The sequence below is a fragment of the Eleutherodactylus coqui genome, chromosome 6 (assembly GCF_035609145.1).
Source record: "Eleutherodactylus coqui strain aEleCoq1 chromosome 6, aEleCoq1.hap1, whole genome shotgun sequence".
In the NCBI taxonomy this organism is placed as follows: Eukaryota; Metazoa; Chordata; class Amphibia; order Anura; family Eleutherodactylidae; genus Eleutherodactylus; species Eleutherodactylus coqui.
The window spans coordinates 165520327-165538493 of record NC_089842.1 but is presented as its reverse complement, the minus strand read 5'-3'; positions in this window follow the sequence as shown (position 1 = coordinate 165538493).

The window sequence follows — 18167 nt, the reverse complement described above, 5'->3', positions numbered from 1 at the left end:
TTATTCAAATTTTCTTTGTACTGGCAGTTCAGTGATTTAAACAAGTGGGAGATCATGTAGGCCACAAGGCTAACGGCCCAAATCTGGGACGCCACTTTATTTTATGTGGCCCGCCGGCCGTACAGCAGCCCAACAGGCATTTCACTCACCCAGCCTGCAGCTCCGCTCCAGCGGCAGCAATGCAGAGTCTGTGACCGCTGACCTCTTTCCCCTGGTGTTTGTATGTGCCATTCTGTATGCAGAACAGACACTGCAGTGAGATGTCAGCGGTCACAAACTCAACAGCGGCTGCTGCCAGACTGGTGTTGCAAGTTGGGTGAGTGGAATCCCTGTTGGGATGCTGCCCAGCCAGAGGCCAATAGGAGGGTCGCTATTACTACTGGGACTACTGTGGAGGTTACTTATTACTATTAGGGCCAATATAGAGGACACTTACTACTGGGGCCACTATGAGGGTCACTATCAATACTGGGGCTACTATGGGGGTAACTATTACTGGGGTCACTATGGGGGGACCCTATTACTACTGGGACTACTATGGGGGTCACTATTATTACTGGAGTTGTAGTGGTCCGAAGTACATATATCTGGCCCCTCCATAAATGTCTTGAATTTCTCTCACATGTCATGTCTTTAGGGCGGTTGCTCTGTGCAAACTGCTTGTCATTAGTTATGTATATTGCACAGCTGCAGCATGCAAGAGGTTAATGTCTATGAATGTCTGGGATATGTCTGGGAAATGTAACAATTTTGTCTTGTCATGGACATTGGATGATATATGTGAGTGCAAGGTTTAAGTAAGAGGAGTTCCATTCTAGTCAGTCAGACAGTGGGTGCCAGCCACAGGTAGGTACTAGAGATGAGCGAACACCAAAATGTTCGGGTGTTCGTTATTCGTAACGAACTTCCCGTGATGCTCGAGGGTTCGTTTCGAACAACGAACCCCATTGAAGTCAATGGGCGACCAGAACATTTTTGTATTTCGCCGATGCTCGCTAAGGTTTTCATGTGTGAAAATCTGGGCAATTCAGGAAAGTGATGGGAATGACACAGTGACGGATAGGGCAGGCGAGGGGCTACATGTTGGGCTGCATCCTAAGTTCACAGGTCCCACTATTAAGCCACAATAGCGGCAAGAGTGGCCCCCCCCCCCCCAACAACTTTTACTTCTGAAAAGCGCTCATTAGCAATGCATACCTTAGCTAAGCACCACACTACCTCCAACAAAGCACAATCACTGCCTGCATGACACTCTGCTGCCACTTCTCCTGGGTTACATGCTGACCAACCGCCCCCCCTCCCCCCCACAGCGCACACCAAAGTGTCCCTGGGCAGCCTTCAGCTGCCCTCATGCCACACCACGCTCATGTCTATTTAGAATTGCGTCTGCCATGACGAGGGACCGCAGGCACACACTGCAGAGGTTGGCACGGCTAGGCAGCGACCCTCTTTAAAAGTTGGGGAGCGATAGCCCACAATGCTGTACAGAAGCAATGAGAAATAGAATCCTGTGCCACCGCCATCAGGAGCTGCACACGTGGGCATAGCAATGGGGAACCTATGTGCCACACACTATTCATTCTGTCAAGGTGTCTGCATGCCCCAGTCAGACTGGTAATATGCACCTTAACAGTAACCGCGTTGGTGGTAATGTGGTGGTGACTGCGGACCTAGTAGCACGGTTGTATTTTGTTGGTTTTCGGAATGTGGCCAGGATTAAGTAGGCCGTGGCGGGGGGATGGTGGGGGGGCTCTCTTGTAGTGTCGGTAAAGGTGAAATTCTTGGACTGCCACCAGACGAACCAATGCAAAGGCATTTGCCAACAATGTTTTCCCTGTTGGAGGAGGAGGGGGATGTTTTTGAGGCACTACGTGTCCTCTCCACGTGTCCGTGGTTATATGCACCTTAACAGTAACCGCGTTGGTGGTAATGTGGTGGTGACTGCGGACCTAGTAGCACGGTTGTATTTTGTTGGTTTTCGGAATGTGGCCAGGATTAAGTAGGCCGTGGCGGGGGGATGGTGGGGGGGCTCTCTTGTAGTGTCGGTAAAGGTGAAATTCTTGGACTGCCACCAGACGAACCAATGCAAATGCATTTGCCAACAATGTTTTCCCTGTTGGAGGAGGAGGGGGATGTTTTTGAGGCACTACGTGTCCTCTCCACGTGTCCGTTCCATGTCAGCAATAGTAGCACTCAAGACAGGCCCCAGTAACAATTCTGAAGCAGCAGTATAGCGGGAGCGCAGTCTTCGTTCCATGTAAGCAATAGTAGCACTCAAGACAGGCCCCAGTAACAATTCTGAAGCAGCAGTATAGCGGGAGCGCAGTCTTCGTTCCATGTAAGCAATAGTAGCACTCAAGACAGGCCCCAGTAACAATTCTGAAGCAGCAGTATAGCGGGAGCGCAGTCTTCGTTCCATGTAAGCAATAGTAGCACTCAAGACAGGCCCCAGTAACAATTCTGAAGCAGCAGTATAGCGGGAGCGCAGTCTTCGTTCCATGTAAGCAATAGTAGCACTCAAGACAGGCCCCAGTAACAATTCTGAAGCAGCAGTATAGCGGGAGCGCAGTCTTCGTTCCATGTAAGCAATAGTAGCACTCAAGACAGGCCCCAGTAACAATTCTGAAGCAGCAGTATAGCGGGAGCGCAGTCTTCGTTCCATGTAAGCAATAGTAGCACTCAAGACAGGCCCCAGTAACAATTCTGAAGCAGCAGTATAGCGGGAGCGCAGTCTTCGTTCCATGTAAGCAATAGTAGCACTCAAGACAGGCCCCAGTAACAATTCTGAAGCAGCAGTATAGCGGGAGCGCAGTCTTCGTTCCATGTAAGCAATAGTAGCACTCAAGACAGGCCCCAGTAACAATTCTGAAGCAGCAGTATAGCGGGAGCGCAGTCTTCGTTCCATGTAAGCAATGGTTAATGTGGCTTAAGTGGTAACTAGGCCTGTAGGCAGCCCAGTGTAACGAAAAATTGGTTCAAGTTAAAGTTCCAACGCTTTTAAGCGCATTGAAACTTATAAAAATTGTTAAGAAAAATTATTTGAGTGAGCCTTGTGGCCCTAAGAAAAATTGCCCGTTCAGCGTGATTACGTGAGGTTTCAGGAGGAGGAGCAGGAGGAGGAGGAGGAGGAATATTAGACACAGATTGATGAAGCAGAAATGTCCCCGTTTTGGATGGTGAGAGAGAACGTAGCTTCCATCCGCGGGTGCAGCCTACGTATTGCTTACGTATCGCTGCTGTCCGCTGGTGGAGAACAGAAGTCTGGGGAAATCCAGCCTTTGTTCATCTTGATGAGTGTTAGCCTGTCGGCACTGTCGGTTGACAAGCGGCTACGCTTATCTGTGATGATTCCCCCAGCCGCACTAAACACCCTTTCCGACAAGACGCTAGCCGCAGGACAAGCAAGCACCTCCAGGGCATACAGCGCTAGTTCAGGCCACGTGTCCAGCTTCGACACCCAGTAGTTGTAGGGGGCAGAGGCGTCACCAAGGATGGTCGTGCGATCCGCTACGTACTCCCTCACCATCCTTTTACAGTGCTCCCGCCGACTCAGCCGTGACTGGGGAGCGGTGACACAGTCTTGGTGGGGAGCCATAAAGCTGGCCAGGCCCTTAAAGACTGTTGCACTGCCTGGGATGTACATGCTGCTCGATCTACGCACATCCCCTGCTACCTTGCCCTCGGTACTGCGCCTTCTGCCACTAGCGCTGTCGGCTGGGAATTTTACCATCAGCTTGTCCGCAAGGGTCCTGTGGTATAGCAACACTCTCGAACCCCTTTCCTCTTCGGGAATCAGAGTGGGCAGGTTCTCCTTATACCGTGGATCGAGCAGTGTGTACACCCAGTAATCCGTCGTGGCCAGAATGCGTGCAACGCGAGGGTCACGAGAAAGGCATCCTAACATGAAGTCAGCCATGTGTGCCAGGGTACCTGTACGCAACACATGGCTGTCCTCACTAGGAAGATCACTTTCAGGATCCTCCTCCTCCTCCTCCTCCTCCTCCTCAGGCCATACACGCTGAAAGGATGACAGGCAATCAGCCGGTGTACCGTCAGCAGCGGCCCAAGCTGTCTCTTCCCCCTCCTCCTCATCCTCCTCCTGTACGCGCTGAGAAATAGACAGGAGGGTGCCCTGACTATCCAGCGGCATACTGTCTTCCCCCGCCCCCGTTTCCGAGCGCAAAGCAGCTGCCTTTATGGTTTGCAGGGAATTTCTCAAGATGCATAGCAGAGGAATGGTGACGCTAATGATTGTAGCATCGCCGCTCACCACCTGGGTAGACTCCTCAAAATTACCAAGGACATGGCAGATGTCTGCCAACCAGGCCCACTCTTCTGAAAAGAATTGAGGAGGCTGACTCCCACTGCGCCGCCCATGTTGGAGTTGGTATTCGACTATAGCTCTCCGTTGTTCATAGAGCCTGGCCAACATGTGGAGCGTAGAGTTCCACCGTGTGGGCACGTCGCACAGCAGTCGGTGCACTGGCAGCTTAAAGTGATGTTGCAGGGTGCGCAGGGTGGCAGCGTCCGTGTGGGACTTGCGGAAATGTGCGCAGAGCCGGCGCGCCTTTACGAGCAGGTCTGACAAGCGTGGGTAGCTTTTCAGAAAGCGCTGAACCACCAAATTAAAGACGTGGGCCAGGCATGGCACGTGCGTGAGGCTGCCGAGCTGCAGAGCCGCCACCAGGTTACGGCCGTTGTCACACACGACCATGCCCGGTTGGAGGCTCAGCGGCGCAAGCCAGCGGTCGGTCTGCTGTGTCAGACCCTGCAGCAGTTCGTGGGCCGTGTGCCTCTTATCGCCTAAGCTGAGTAGTTTCAGCACGGCCTGCTGACGCTTGCCCACCGCTGTGCTGCCACACCGCGCGACACCGACTGCTGGCGACATGCTGCTGCTAACACATCTTGATTGCGAGACAGAGGAGGAGGAGGAGGAGGGTGCTTTAGTGGAGGAAGCATACACCTCCGCAGATACCAGCACCGAGCTGGGGCCCGCAATTCTGGGGGTGGGTAGGACGTGAGCGGTCCCAGGCTCTGACTCGGTCCCAGCCTCCACTAAATTCACCCAATGTGCCGTCAGGGAGATGTAGTGGCCCTGCCCGCCTGTGCTTGTCCACGTGTCCGTAGTTAAGTGGACCGTGGCAGTAACCGCGTTGGTGAGGGCGCGTACAATGTTGCGGGAGACGTGGTCGTGCAGGGCTGGGACGGCACATCGGGAAAAGTAGTGGCGACTGGGAACTGAGTAGCGCGGGGCCGCCGCCTCCATGATACTTTTGAAGGACTCCGTTTCCACAACCCTATACGGCAGCATCTCAAGGCTGATGAATTTTGCTATGCGGACGGTTAACGTTTGAGCGTGCGGGTGCGTGGCGGCGTACTTGCGCTTGCGCTCCAACAGTTGCGCTAGCGACGGCTGGACTGTGCGGTGCGAGACATTGGAGGATGGGGCCGAGGACAGCGGAGGTGAGGGTGTGGGTGCAGGCCATGAGACGGTCGTGCCTGTGTCCTGAGAGGGGGGTTGCATCTCAGTGGCAGGTTGGGGCACAGGGGGAGAGGCAGCGGTGCAAACCGGAGGCGCTGAACGGCCTTCGTCCCACCTTGCGGGGTGCTTGGCCATCATATGCCTGCGCATGGTGGTGGTGGTGAGGCTGTTGGTGTTGGCTCCCCGGCTGAGCTTTGCGCGACAAAGGTTGCACACCACAGTTCGTCGGTCGTCAGGCGTCTCTGTGAAAAACTGCCAGACCTTAGAGCACCTCGGCCTCTGCAGGGTGGCATGGCGCGAGGGGGCGCTTTGGGAAACACTTGGTGGATTATTCGGTCTGGCCCTGCCTCTACCCCTGGCCACCGCACTGCCTCTTGCAACCTGCCCTGCTGATGCCCTTGACTCCCCCTCTGAAGACCTGTCCTCCTGAGTAAGCGTTGCACACCAGGTGGGGTCAGTCACCTCATCGTCCTGCTGCTCTTCCTCCGAATCCTCTGTGCGCTGCTCCCTCGGACTTACTGCCCTTACTACTACCTCACTGCAAGACAACTGTGTCTGATCGTCATCGTCCTCCTCACCCACAGAAAGTTGTTGAGACAGTTGGCGGAAGTCCCCAGCCTCATCCCCCGGACCCCGGGAACTTTCGAATGGTTGGGCATCAGTCACGATAAACTCCTCTGGTGGGAGAGGAACCGCTGCTGCCCAATCTGAGCAGGGGCCCGAGAACAGTTCCTGGGAGTGTTCCCGCTCCTGAGCAGGTGTCATTGTAGTGGAGTGAGGAGGCTGGGAGGAAGGAGGAGCAGCAGACAGAGGATTCGGATTTGCAGCAGTGGACGGCGCAGAACTGCGTGTTGACGATAGGTTGCTCGAAGCACTTTCTGCCATCCAGGACAGGACCTGCTCACACTGCTCATTTTCTAATAACCGTCTCCCGCGTGGACCCATTAATTGGGCGATGAATGTGGGGACGCCAGAAACGTGCCTCTCTCCTAATCGCGCAGCAGTCGGCTGCGACACACCGGGATCAGGAGCTCGGCCTGTGCCCACACCCTGACTTGGCCCTCCGCGTCCTCGGCCGCGTCCACGTCCTCTAGGCCTACCCCTACCCCTCAGCATGCTGTATTACCAGTGATTTGATTTCACAGGCAGGAAATAAATTGGCGCAAGACTGCAGGCCAAATATAATTTTTGCCCTTTTTGGAAAACGAAAGGCCCCACTGCCTCTAGTGAATGAATAATCTAAGTTTAATAACTGTGCTGTGTCCCTGCTTATGTGTCACAGAACGTGAGGGTAGCAGAGTTATTATAACTCTGGCAGAGCAGGAATTTTTTTTCCCAATTAAGGAAAGCAAATGGCGAAGCCAGCAGTAAAGCGTAGCTGGGTGCGTATGATTTAGCAATGTTTTTCACGCAGCTCACACGTGTCCACCGCCCGTAAGGACGGACACAGGCTGGACAAATAGATTTGTTTTCAGTTTTTTCCCACCAAAAGGCAGCACTGCGTATATTCAATGAACATGAGAAGTTTAATAACTGTGCTGTGTCCCTGCTTATGTGTCACAGAACGTGAGGGTAGCAGAGTTATTATAACTCTGGCAGAGCAGGAATTTTTTTTCCCAATTAAGGAAAGCAAATGGCGAAGCCAGCAGTAAAGCGTAGCTGGGTGCGTATGATTTAGCAATGTTTTTCACGCAGCTCACACGTGTCCACAGGCGTTAGGACGGACAGAGGCTGGACAAATAGATTTGTTTTCAGTTTTTTCCCACCAAAAGGCAGCACTGCGTATATTCTATGAACATGAGAAGTTTAATAACTGTGCTGTGTCCCTGCTTATGTGTCACAGAACGTGAGGGTAGCAGAGTTATTATAACTCTGGCAGAGCAGGAATTTTTTTTCCCAATTAAGGAAAGCAAATGGCGAAGCCAGCAGTAAAGCGTAGCTGGGTGCGTATGATTTAGCAATGTTTTTCACGCAGCTCACACGTGTCCACCGCCCGTAAGGACGGACACAGGCTGGACAAATAGATTTGTTTTCAGTTTTTTCCCACCAAAAGGCAGCACTGCGTATATTCAATGAACATGAGAAGTTTAATAACTGTGCTGTGTCCCTGCTTATGTGTCACAGAACGTGAGGGTAGCAGAGTTATTATAACTCTGGCAGAGCAGGAATTTTTTTTCCCAATTAAGGAAAGCAAATGGCGAAGCCAGCAGTAAAGCGTAGCTGGGTGCGTATGATTTAGCAATGTTTTTCACGCAGCTCACACGTGTCCACCGCCCGTAAGGACGGACAGAGGCTGGACAAATAGATTTGTTTTCAGTTTTTTCCCACCAAAAGGCAGCACTGCGTATATTCTATGAACATGAGAAGTTTAATAACTGTGCTGTGTCCCTGCTTATGTGTCACAGAACGTGAGGGTAGCAGAGTTATTATAACTCTGGCAGAGGCTGGACAAATAGATTTGTTTCCACTTGTTTTTCCACCAAAAGGCAGCACTGCGTATATTCTATGAATAATAACTGTGTTGTGGCCCTGCCTATACAATTCTTTCCCTGCAGTATCAATGGAGGGTGGAATGCTCTGCAGAGGCGATTTTGAGAAGCCCAAAAAAAATGCAGCACAGCTAACAGCAGCCTGAACAGTACTGCACACGGATAAATATGGCCCTAGAAAGGACCGTTGAGGTTCTTGAAGGCTACACTCACTCCTAACACTCTCCCTGCCTATGCAGCACTTCTGTCCCTAATGCCAGGTGCAACGCTCTGCAGAGCCGATTTTGAGAAAAAAAAAATGCCACTGCTAACAGCAGCCAACACACAGCTATCAGTGGCCCTAATAAGGACCTTTGGGGGGTCTTGAAGCCTACACTAACTACCAATTCTTTCCCTACAGCAGCTCCGGTATAAACAGCACTGTCCCTCATCTAACTCACACCGCATCTGAGGCGAGCCGCGGGAGGGGCCGACTTTTATATTAGGCGAACACCTGATCTCGCCAGCCACTCACAGCAGGGGGGTGGTATAGGGCTTAAACGTTGCAGGGGGAAGTTGTAATGCCTTCCCTGTCTTTCAATTGGCCAGAAAAGCGCGCTAACGTCTCAGGGAAGGAAGTGAAAGTAACCAGAACACCGCATGGTGTTCGTTACGAATAACGAACATCCCGAACACCCTAATATTCGCACGAATATCAAGCTCGGACGAACGCGTTCGCTCATCTCTAGTAGGTACCTTCAACCTACATGTGGTAAAGAATGGAAGAGGAAGAGACATATCAGATGCTTCTACCCAAGGCCTCATTTCCCTAAGACGTAAATAAGTGAAGTCCATTGTGCAGTGTCTAGAAGAAAGGTGTGAGTGTGCAGTGGAGTGTCTCTTTTCCCTCCTCCTGAGTGTGCTATTTTCCAGGAGCGGTGCTGCATAGATAACTTCGACTGTGGGCCCGGTATCATCCAGTGTTCTCCTCCCTGACCTCAATTGTTTACTGCACTGGCATGTAATGTACCAACAAGCTGCCTGTAAATTCAACTGTAGGAAAACTTTGAGTAAGGTTCCGGTTGAGTAAGGTTCCCAGCAACTGTGTGTTCTACAATTTACCCGTGTGTGTGTCTGGACTTTATTTCTCCCATTTGGACTTCACTGTGGAGTAAGGAATGGTGGCGTCACCGTGACAACTTCCTATACAGGTAAACCGCACCATCAGCGTTTGCCTGAAGAGGCCTGTCAGTTTCTTGGCAAAGAGTCACACACATCCCTCAAGGGAGGAGTTGGTGTGCCTTGCTCCTCAGTCTCCGCAGAGTCACTATGGCGGTTACTGTTACTACTGGGGCCCCTATAGGAGCACTATTACTGCTGGGGTCATTATGGGGGTCACTATTACTACTGGTACCACTATGGGGACCCTAATACTACTAGGGCCACTATGGGGATCACTATTACTACTACGGCCACTATGGGGGTCATGATTACTACTAGGGACACTATTACTACTGGGGACACTATAGAGGACATTATTACTGCTGGGGCCTCTATGAGGACCCTATTACTACTGGGGCTACTATGAGGGACAATCTTACTATGTAGTCTTATAATTACAGTTGACCCTATGAAAGCTACTATAAGGCTGATTGGCTCTTGATGAAAATGAGTTTGACACCCCTGCTGTAGAGCTATGAGGTGGAGCTATAGGAAAAGGTGTTAAAGGGTTTGCCCATGTATCACGAAGTGTGTGACTAGACAAGTACAGAAAGCTAAATGCCAAACATGATAGAGGGAGTTGCAGGCAATAGAAGGAGCCTAACCTTCATAGGACTTGATTTGACCTACTAAGAAGAACGACTTGAGTGTTGGTCAGAAAGTACTTGTTGAGAGAATCTCTGAGATGCCGTCATCCTCCTCATAACAGACTGCCTAAAGCTAAATTGGTTGTACACAATGAACCACCTGTTGCTTCACTGACAGTTAAAGGGTAACTAAACTTTTTACAAACTTCTGGCAAATCATAACATATTAGAAGTTTTGATCAGTAGGGGGCTTGGTGCTGTGATCCTCACTGATCAAGAAAACAAACAGGTAGAAATGCTCATCTGAGAACTGTGGCCATTGGGCTGTTTCTGTCACTACTCACAGCAGTGTACGAGCTCCATGGAAAGTCTATGGAGTGCTTGCAGAGACAAATGGGCACAGCCTTTTAGCAATTGGTCATAACTTTTGACACTATGACATGTTGGAAGTTTGTAGAAAGTTCATTTACTCTTTAAAGCTAAGCTACTGAGTGCGCCTCCATTCACCTGAGCACCACAAAGTTCCACTTAGCAGTCTAAAGGTCTACATAATATACGCCCTTTCAGTCAGACTTTTTGGAAACTCAGAAATGATGACTTCCTTGTCACTCTTTGATTAACCCTTCATATGTTAGAAGCTGACAAGGCACCCCTCAATTGAAACAATTTGTGCTTCAGATTGGCCAAAAGGGCACAATGCCAAAGGAGGATACATACAGCGCACACTAAATGTCATTCCCTAAACTGCCAGTTTTATTTGCTTCGATGTGAGTAATGTTTTTGAGTTGAAACAAAATCTGGTGTGTCTGTAGTCATGTTTTAGGTGCCACCAGATCCCTTCTACTTCTATTATTGGGTGCAATCCACAACGAGATCCTAATCCAGCTTTACATCCTTACTAGAGATGAGCGAACGTACTCGTCCGAGCTTGTTGCTCGTTCAAGTATTAGGGTGTTCGAGATGCTCGTTACTCGTGACGAGTACCACGCGATGTTCGAGTTACTTTCACTTTCATCTCTGAGACATTTGCGCGCTTTTCTGGCCAATAGAAAGACATGGATGGCATTACAACTTCCTCCTGTGACATTCCAGCCCTATACCACCCCCCTGCAGTGAGTGGCTGGGGAGATCAGGTGACACCCGAGTATTTAAATCTGCCCCGCCCGCGGCTCGGCACAGATGCATGGTGACAGAGATCAGGGGAAGTGCTGTCTTGCTGTAGCTGCTATAGGGAGAGTGTTAGGTGTTATTTTAGTCTTCAAGAACCCCAACGGTCCTTCTTAGGGCCACATCTGACCGTGTGCAGTCCTGTTGAGGCTGCTTTTAGCAGAGTTGCACAATTTTTTTTTTTTTGTATATCGGGCGTGCAGAGCATTGCGTCCTCAGTCTGCAGTCATTGTACAGAGTATAGGGGCAGTACTGGTGAGGCAGGGACAGTGGGAAAGGTGAAAGAGATATACTGTCTATATAGGCAGTGAGCTTTTTCAAAAAAATTGGGGAAAAATACTATCTTTCGGCTGCCTGTGACCGTCTTGAGTGTACTGCGTGTCTGCTGGGGGTAGTAGTCCTAATTAATACGCAGCAAAGCGTTACAGCTGGCTCTGCTGTGCCCGTTACATCACCGCCGTCATAGCGCCAGAGGGAAACAATATACAATATATACGCTGCATACAGTGTCTGTCTGGTGTTTCAGCTCACCATTTAAAAAAATTGAAGCAAAATACTTAAGGCGTACCACTGCCCTTTGGCCACTTGACTGCTTCTGCTCTGTGAATTCCACTAGCTCAGTCCTACGCACCTACGTCTCACTACAGGCGTGCGCAAAATTGTTTCCTGACTCTGCTGTGCCCGTTACATCAGCGCCGTCATAGCGCCAGAGGGAAACAGTATACATAATATACGCTGCATACAGTATCTGTCTGCTGTATCAGCTCAGCATTTAAAAAAAAAGAAGTAAAATACTTAAGGCCTACTACTGGCCTTTGGCCACTTGACTGCTTCTGCGCTGTGAATTCCACTAGATCAGTCATACGCACCTATGTCTCACTACAGGCGTGCGCAAAATTGTTTCCTGGCTCTGCTGTGCGTTCCGTAAGCGAAGTCAGCCTCCAACCACAAGCCAATAAGCGGCACATTTAATTACAGAGTTCTGTTTCTGCTCTACTCGTAACACACCATGCTGAGGGGTAGGGGTAGGCCTAGAGGACGTGGACGCAGACGAGGACGCGGAGGCCCAAGTCAGGGTGTGGGCACAGGCCGAGCTCCTGATCCAGGTGTATCGCAGCCGACTGCTGCGGGATTAGGAGAGAGGCAAGTTTCAGGGGTCCCCAGATTCATCTCACAATTAATGGGTCCACGCGGTAGACCTTTATTAGAAAATGAGCAGTGTGAGCAGGTCCTGTCGTGGATGGCAGAAAGTGCATCCAGCAATCTATCGACCACCCAGTCTTCTACGCCGTCCACAGCTACAACTCTGAATCCTCTGGCTGCTGCTCCTCCTTCCTCCCAGCCTCCTCACTCCATGAAAATAACACATTCTGAGGAGCAGGCAGACTCCCAGGAACTGTTCTCGGGCCCCTGCCCAGATTGGGCAGCAATGGTTCTTCTCCCACCAGAGGAGTTTGTCGTGACCGATGCCCAACCTTTGGAAAGTTCCCGGGGTCCGGGGGATGAGGCTGGGGACTTCCGGCAACTGTCTCAAGAGCTTTCAGTGGGTGAGGAGGACGATGACGATGAGACACAGTTGTCTATCAGTGAGGTAGTAGTAAGGGCAGTAAGTCCGAGGGAGGAGCGCACAGAGGATTCGGAGGAAGAGCAGCTGGACGATGAGGTGACTGACACCACCTGGTTTGCTAAGCCTACTGAGGACAGGTCTTCAGAGGGGGAGGCAAGTGCAGCAGCAGGGCAGGTTGGAAGAGCCAGTGCGGTGGCCAGGGATAGAGGCAGGGCCAGACCGAATAATCCACCAACTGTTTCCCAAAGCACCCCCTCGTGCCATGCCACCCTGCAGAGGCCGAGGTGCTCAAAGGTGTGGCAGTTTTTCACTGAGAGTGCAGACGACCGACGAATTGTGGTGTGCAAGGTTTGTCACGCCAAGATCAGCCGGGGAGCCACCACCACCAGCCTCAACACCACCAGCATACGCAGGCATATGATGGCCAAGCACCCCACAAGGTGGGACGAAGGCCGTTCACCACCTCCGGTTTGCACCACTGACTCTCCCCCTGTGCCCCAACCTGCCACTGAGATACAACCCCCCTCTCAGGACACAGGCACGACCGTCTCCCGGCCTGCACCCACACCCTCTCCTCCGCTGTCCTCGGCCCCATCCAGCAATGTCTCTCAGCGCAGCGTCCAGCCGTCGAAAGCGCAACTGTTTGAGCGCAAGCGCAAGTACGCCGCCACGCACCCGCACGCTCAAGCGTTAAACGTGCACATAGCCAAATTGATCAGCCTGGAGATGCTGCCGTATAGGCTTGTGGAAACGGAGGCTTTCAAAAACACGATGGCGGCGGCGGCCCCGCACTACTCGGTTCCCAGTCGCCACTACTTTTCCCGATGTGCCGTCCCAGCCCTGCACGACCACGTCTCCCGCAACATTGTACGCGCCCTCACCAACGCGGTTACTGCCAAGGTCCACTTAACAACGGACACGTGGACAAGCATAGGTGGGCAGGGCCACTATATCTCCCTGACGGCACATTGGGTGAATTTAGTGGAGGCTGGGACAGAGTCAGAGCATGGGACCGCTCACATCCTACCCACCCCCAGAATTGCGGACCACAGCTCGGTGTTGGTATCTGCGGCGGTGTATGCTTCCTCCACTAAACCACCCTCCTCCTCCTCCTACGCAACCTCTGTCTCGCAATCAAGATGTGTCAGCAGCAGCACGTCGCCAGCAGTCGGTGTTGCGCGGCGTGGCAGCACAGCGGTGGGCAAGCGTCAGCAGGCTGTGCTGAAACTACTCAGCTTACGAGAGAAGAGGCACACGGCCCACGAACTGCTGCAGGGTCTGACAGAGCAGACCGACCGCTGGCTTTCACCGCTGAGCCTCCAACCGGGCATGGTCGTGTGTGACAACGGCCGTAGCCTGGTGGCGGCTCTGCAGCTCGGCAGCCTCACGCACATGCCATGCCTGGCCCACGTCTTTAATTTGGTGGTTCAGCACTTTCTGAAAAGCTACCCACGCTTGTCAGACCTGCTCGGAAAGGTGCGCTGGCTCAGCGCACATTTCCGCAAGTCCCACACGGACGCTGCCCTCCCTGCGGACCCTGCAACATCGGTTTAATCTGCCAGTGCACCGACTGCTGTGCGACGTGCCCACATGGTGGAACTCTATGCTCCACATGTTGGCCAGGCTCTATGAGCAGCGTAGAGCTATAGTGGAATACCAACTCCAACATGGGCGGCGTAGTGGGAGTCAGCCTCCTCAATTCTTTACAGAAGAGTGGGCCTGGTTGGCAGACATCTGCCAGGTCCTTGGAAACTTTGAGGAGTCTACCCAGATGGTGAGCGGCGATGCTGCAATCATTAGCGTCCCCATTCCTCTGCTATGCCTCTTGAGAAGTTCCCTGCAAAGCATAAAGGCAGACGCTTTGCGCTCGGAAACGGAGGCGGGGGAAGACAGTATGTCGCTGGATAGTCAGAGCACCCTCATGTCTATATCTTGAGGAGGAGGAGGGGGAGGAGCATGAGGAGGAGGGGGAAGAGACAGCTTGGCCCACTGCTGAGGGTACCCATGCTGCTTGCCTGTCATCCTTTCAGCGTGTATGGCCTGAGGAGGAGGAGGATCCTGAAAGTGATCTTCCTAGTGAGGACAGCCATGTGTTGCGTACAGGTACCCTGGCACACATGGCTGACTTCATGTTAGGATGCCTTTCTCGTGACCCTCGCGTTACATGCATTCTGGCCACTACGGATTACTGGGTGTACACACTGCTCGACCCACAGTATAAGGAGAACCTTTCCACTCTCATACCCGAAGAGGAAAGGGGTTCGAGAGTGATGCTATACCACAGGACCCTGGCGGACAAACTGATGGTAAAATTCCCATCCGACAGCGCTAGTGGCAGAAGGCGCAGTTCCGAGGGCCAGGTAGCAGTGGAGGCGGGGAGATCAGGCAGCATGTACAGCACAGGCAGGGGAACACTCTTCAAGGCCTTTGACAGCTTTATGGCTCCCCCCCAGCAAGACTGTGTCACCGCTCCCCAGTCAAGGCTGAGTCGGCGGGAGCACTGTAAAAGGATGGTGAGGGAGTACATAGCCGATCGCCACGACCGTCCTCCGTGACGCCTCTGCCCCCTACAACTACTGGGTGTCGAAGCTGGACACGTGGCCTGAACTCGCACTGTATGCCCTGGAGGTGCTTGCTTGTCCTGCGGCTAGCGTCTTGTCAGAGAGGGTGTTTAGTGCGGCTGGGGGAATCATCACGGATAAGCGTACCCGCCTGTCAACCGACAGTGCCGACAGGCTTACACTCATAAAGATGAACAAAGCCTGGATTTCCCCAGACTTCTCTTCTCCACCAGCGGACAGCAGCGGTACCTAAACAATACGTAGGCTGCACCCGTGGATGGAAGCATCGTTCTCTATCACCATCAAAAACGGGGACCTTTTAGCTTCATCAATCTGTGTATTATATTCATCCTCCTCCTCCTGCTCCTCCTCCTGAAACCTCACGTAATCACGCCGATTGGGCAATTTTTCTTAGGCCCACAAGGCTCAGTCATATGACTTTTGTAAACAATGTTTATACGTTTCAATTCTCATTAAAGCGTTGAAACTTGCACCTGAACCAATTTTTATTTTAACTGGGCTGCCTACAGGCCTAGTTACAAATTAAGCCACATTAACCAAAGCGAATAATGGGTTTCACCTGCCCTCTTGGTTGGGCATGGGCAATTTTTCTGAGGTACATTAGTACTGTTGGTACAGCAATTTTTTTGGGCCCTCGCCTACAGTGTAATCCTAGTTATTTTTATGGGCTTCGCCTCCACTCATGCTACAGCAAGGTGTGTGGGGTTGGCCCACACTTTTGCTACATAAATGTAACTGGGGTCTTGTCTATACTGCAACTACTGAAATGTGAAAGAGACTGTTATCTCCCTAAACTGCTGCAACGGGAATGTTACTGTGGCCTGTCTTGACTGCTACTACTACTGAAATGGAATTAATACTGTGCTCCCCCTATACTGCTGCTTCGGAATTGTTACTGGGGCCTGTCTGGACTGCTACTACTACTGAAATGGAACTAATACTGTGCTCCCCCTATACTGCTGCTTCGGAATTGTTACTGGGGCCTGTCTGGACTGCTACTACTACTGAAATGGAACTAATACTGTGCTCCCCCTATAATGCTGCTAGTGATATGTTACTGGGGCCTGTCCCTAATGCTACCGCTGAAATGTTACTAATTCTGGGCTCTGCCTATACCGCTGCTAATGCTATGTCACTGGGGTAGGGAAACGGAGGCTTCCCAAAGACATGATGGTGGCGAGGCCATTTCCCACCAACGCGGTTACTGTTAAGGTGCATATAACCACGGACACGTGGAGAGGACACATAGTGCCTCAAAAACATCCCCCCCCCCTCCTCCAACAATGAAAACATTCTTGCCAAATACCTTTGCATTGGTCCGTCTGGTGGCAGTCAAAGAATCTCACCTTTACCGACACAACAAGAGAGCCCACCCACCATCCCCCTGCCACGGCCCACTTAATCCTGGCCCCATTCCGAAAACCAACTAAATAAAACCACGCTACTAGGTCCGCAGTCGCCACCACATTCCCACTAACGCAGTTACTGTTAAGGTACATATTACCACTCTGACTGGGGCATGCACTGTGGGCCGAAGCACACCTGTATTGTATGTCACGTTAGCTCTGCTGAGCAGGGCACTGCAATGGGATACATTTATGTACCGCCGATGGGTTCCAGGGAGCCACCCATGCTGTGGGTCCACAGGGATTTCACATTAGGGATTTGTACCTGCCAGTGTCTATGTATTAAAAACCCTGGTCAGACTGGGGCATGCAGTGTGGGCCGTAGACCACCTGCATTTAATCGGACGTTACCTCAGCTGTGATGGGCAATGCAATGGGATATATTTATGTACCGCCGGTGGCTTCCTGGGACCCACCCATGCTGTCGGTCCACACGGAGTTGTAACTGCATGTGTCTACTTATAAAGAACCCCAGTCTGACTGGGGCATGCAGTGTGGGCTGAAGCCCACCTGCATTTAATCTGACTTTAGCTCTGCTGTCTAGGGCACTGCAATGGGATACATTTTATGTACAGCCGGTGGGTTCCAGGGAGCCACCCATGCTGTGGGTGCACACAGAATTCCCTTTGCGAAGTTGTACCTGCCTGTGACTATTTATAAAAAACCCCGGTCTGACTGGGGCATGCAGACCCCTTGACAGAATGAATAGTGTGTGGCACATGGGTTCCCCATTGCTATGCCCACGTGTGCAGCTCCTGATGGAGGTGGCACAGGATTGGATTTCTCATTGCTTCTGTACAGCATTGTGTGCACCTTTAAAGAGGGTCGCTGCCTGGCCCTGCCAACCCTCTGCAGTGTGTGCCTCCGGTTCCTCCTCATGGCAGATGCACTTATAAATAGACATGAGGGTGGTGTGGCTATGAGGCCAGCGTGTGGCATGAGGGCAGCTGAAGGCTGCGCAGGGACACTTTGGTATGTGCTGTGGACACTGGGTCGTGCGGGGGGGTTGGGCAGCATGTAACCCAGGAGAAGTGGCAGCGGAGTGTCATGCAGGCAGTGATTGTGCTTTGTTGGAGGTAGTGTGGTGCTTAGCTAAGGTATGCCTTGCTAATGAGGGTTTTTCAGAAGTAAAAATTGTTGGGAGGGGGGGCACTCTTGCTGCTATTGTGGCTTAATAGTGGGACCTGGGAACCTGAAATGCAGCCCAACATGTAGCCCCTCGCCTGCCCTATCCGTTTCTGTGTCGTTTCTAGCACTTTCTTGGGTTTTGCAGATTTTCACAAATGAAAACCTTAGCGAGCATCGGCGATATACAAAAATGCTCGGGTCGCCTATTGACTTCAATGGGGTTCGTTACTCGAAACGAACCCTCGAGCATCGCGAAAAGTTCGTCTCGAGTAACGAGCACCCGAGCATTTTGGTGCTCGCTCATCTCTAATCCTTACATTTATAAAAATGTTTTTCTGGACTGAAAAACTTTTTCATGCATTGGGACACTAGAAGTGATCATTCCCTGTCATTCCTACAATGTAATATGCCCTCCTATGAATCCACCCCATGCAGCAACGCCATGGTGCAACACTCAGCACCATAATAAAGCCTGTATTTTTTAATGGACTGCTGGTGACAGCACCAAGTAGAAGAGAGTAGACAGGTAGACAAGGGGACAGATTTAGACAAAGTGCGG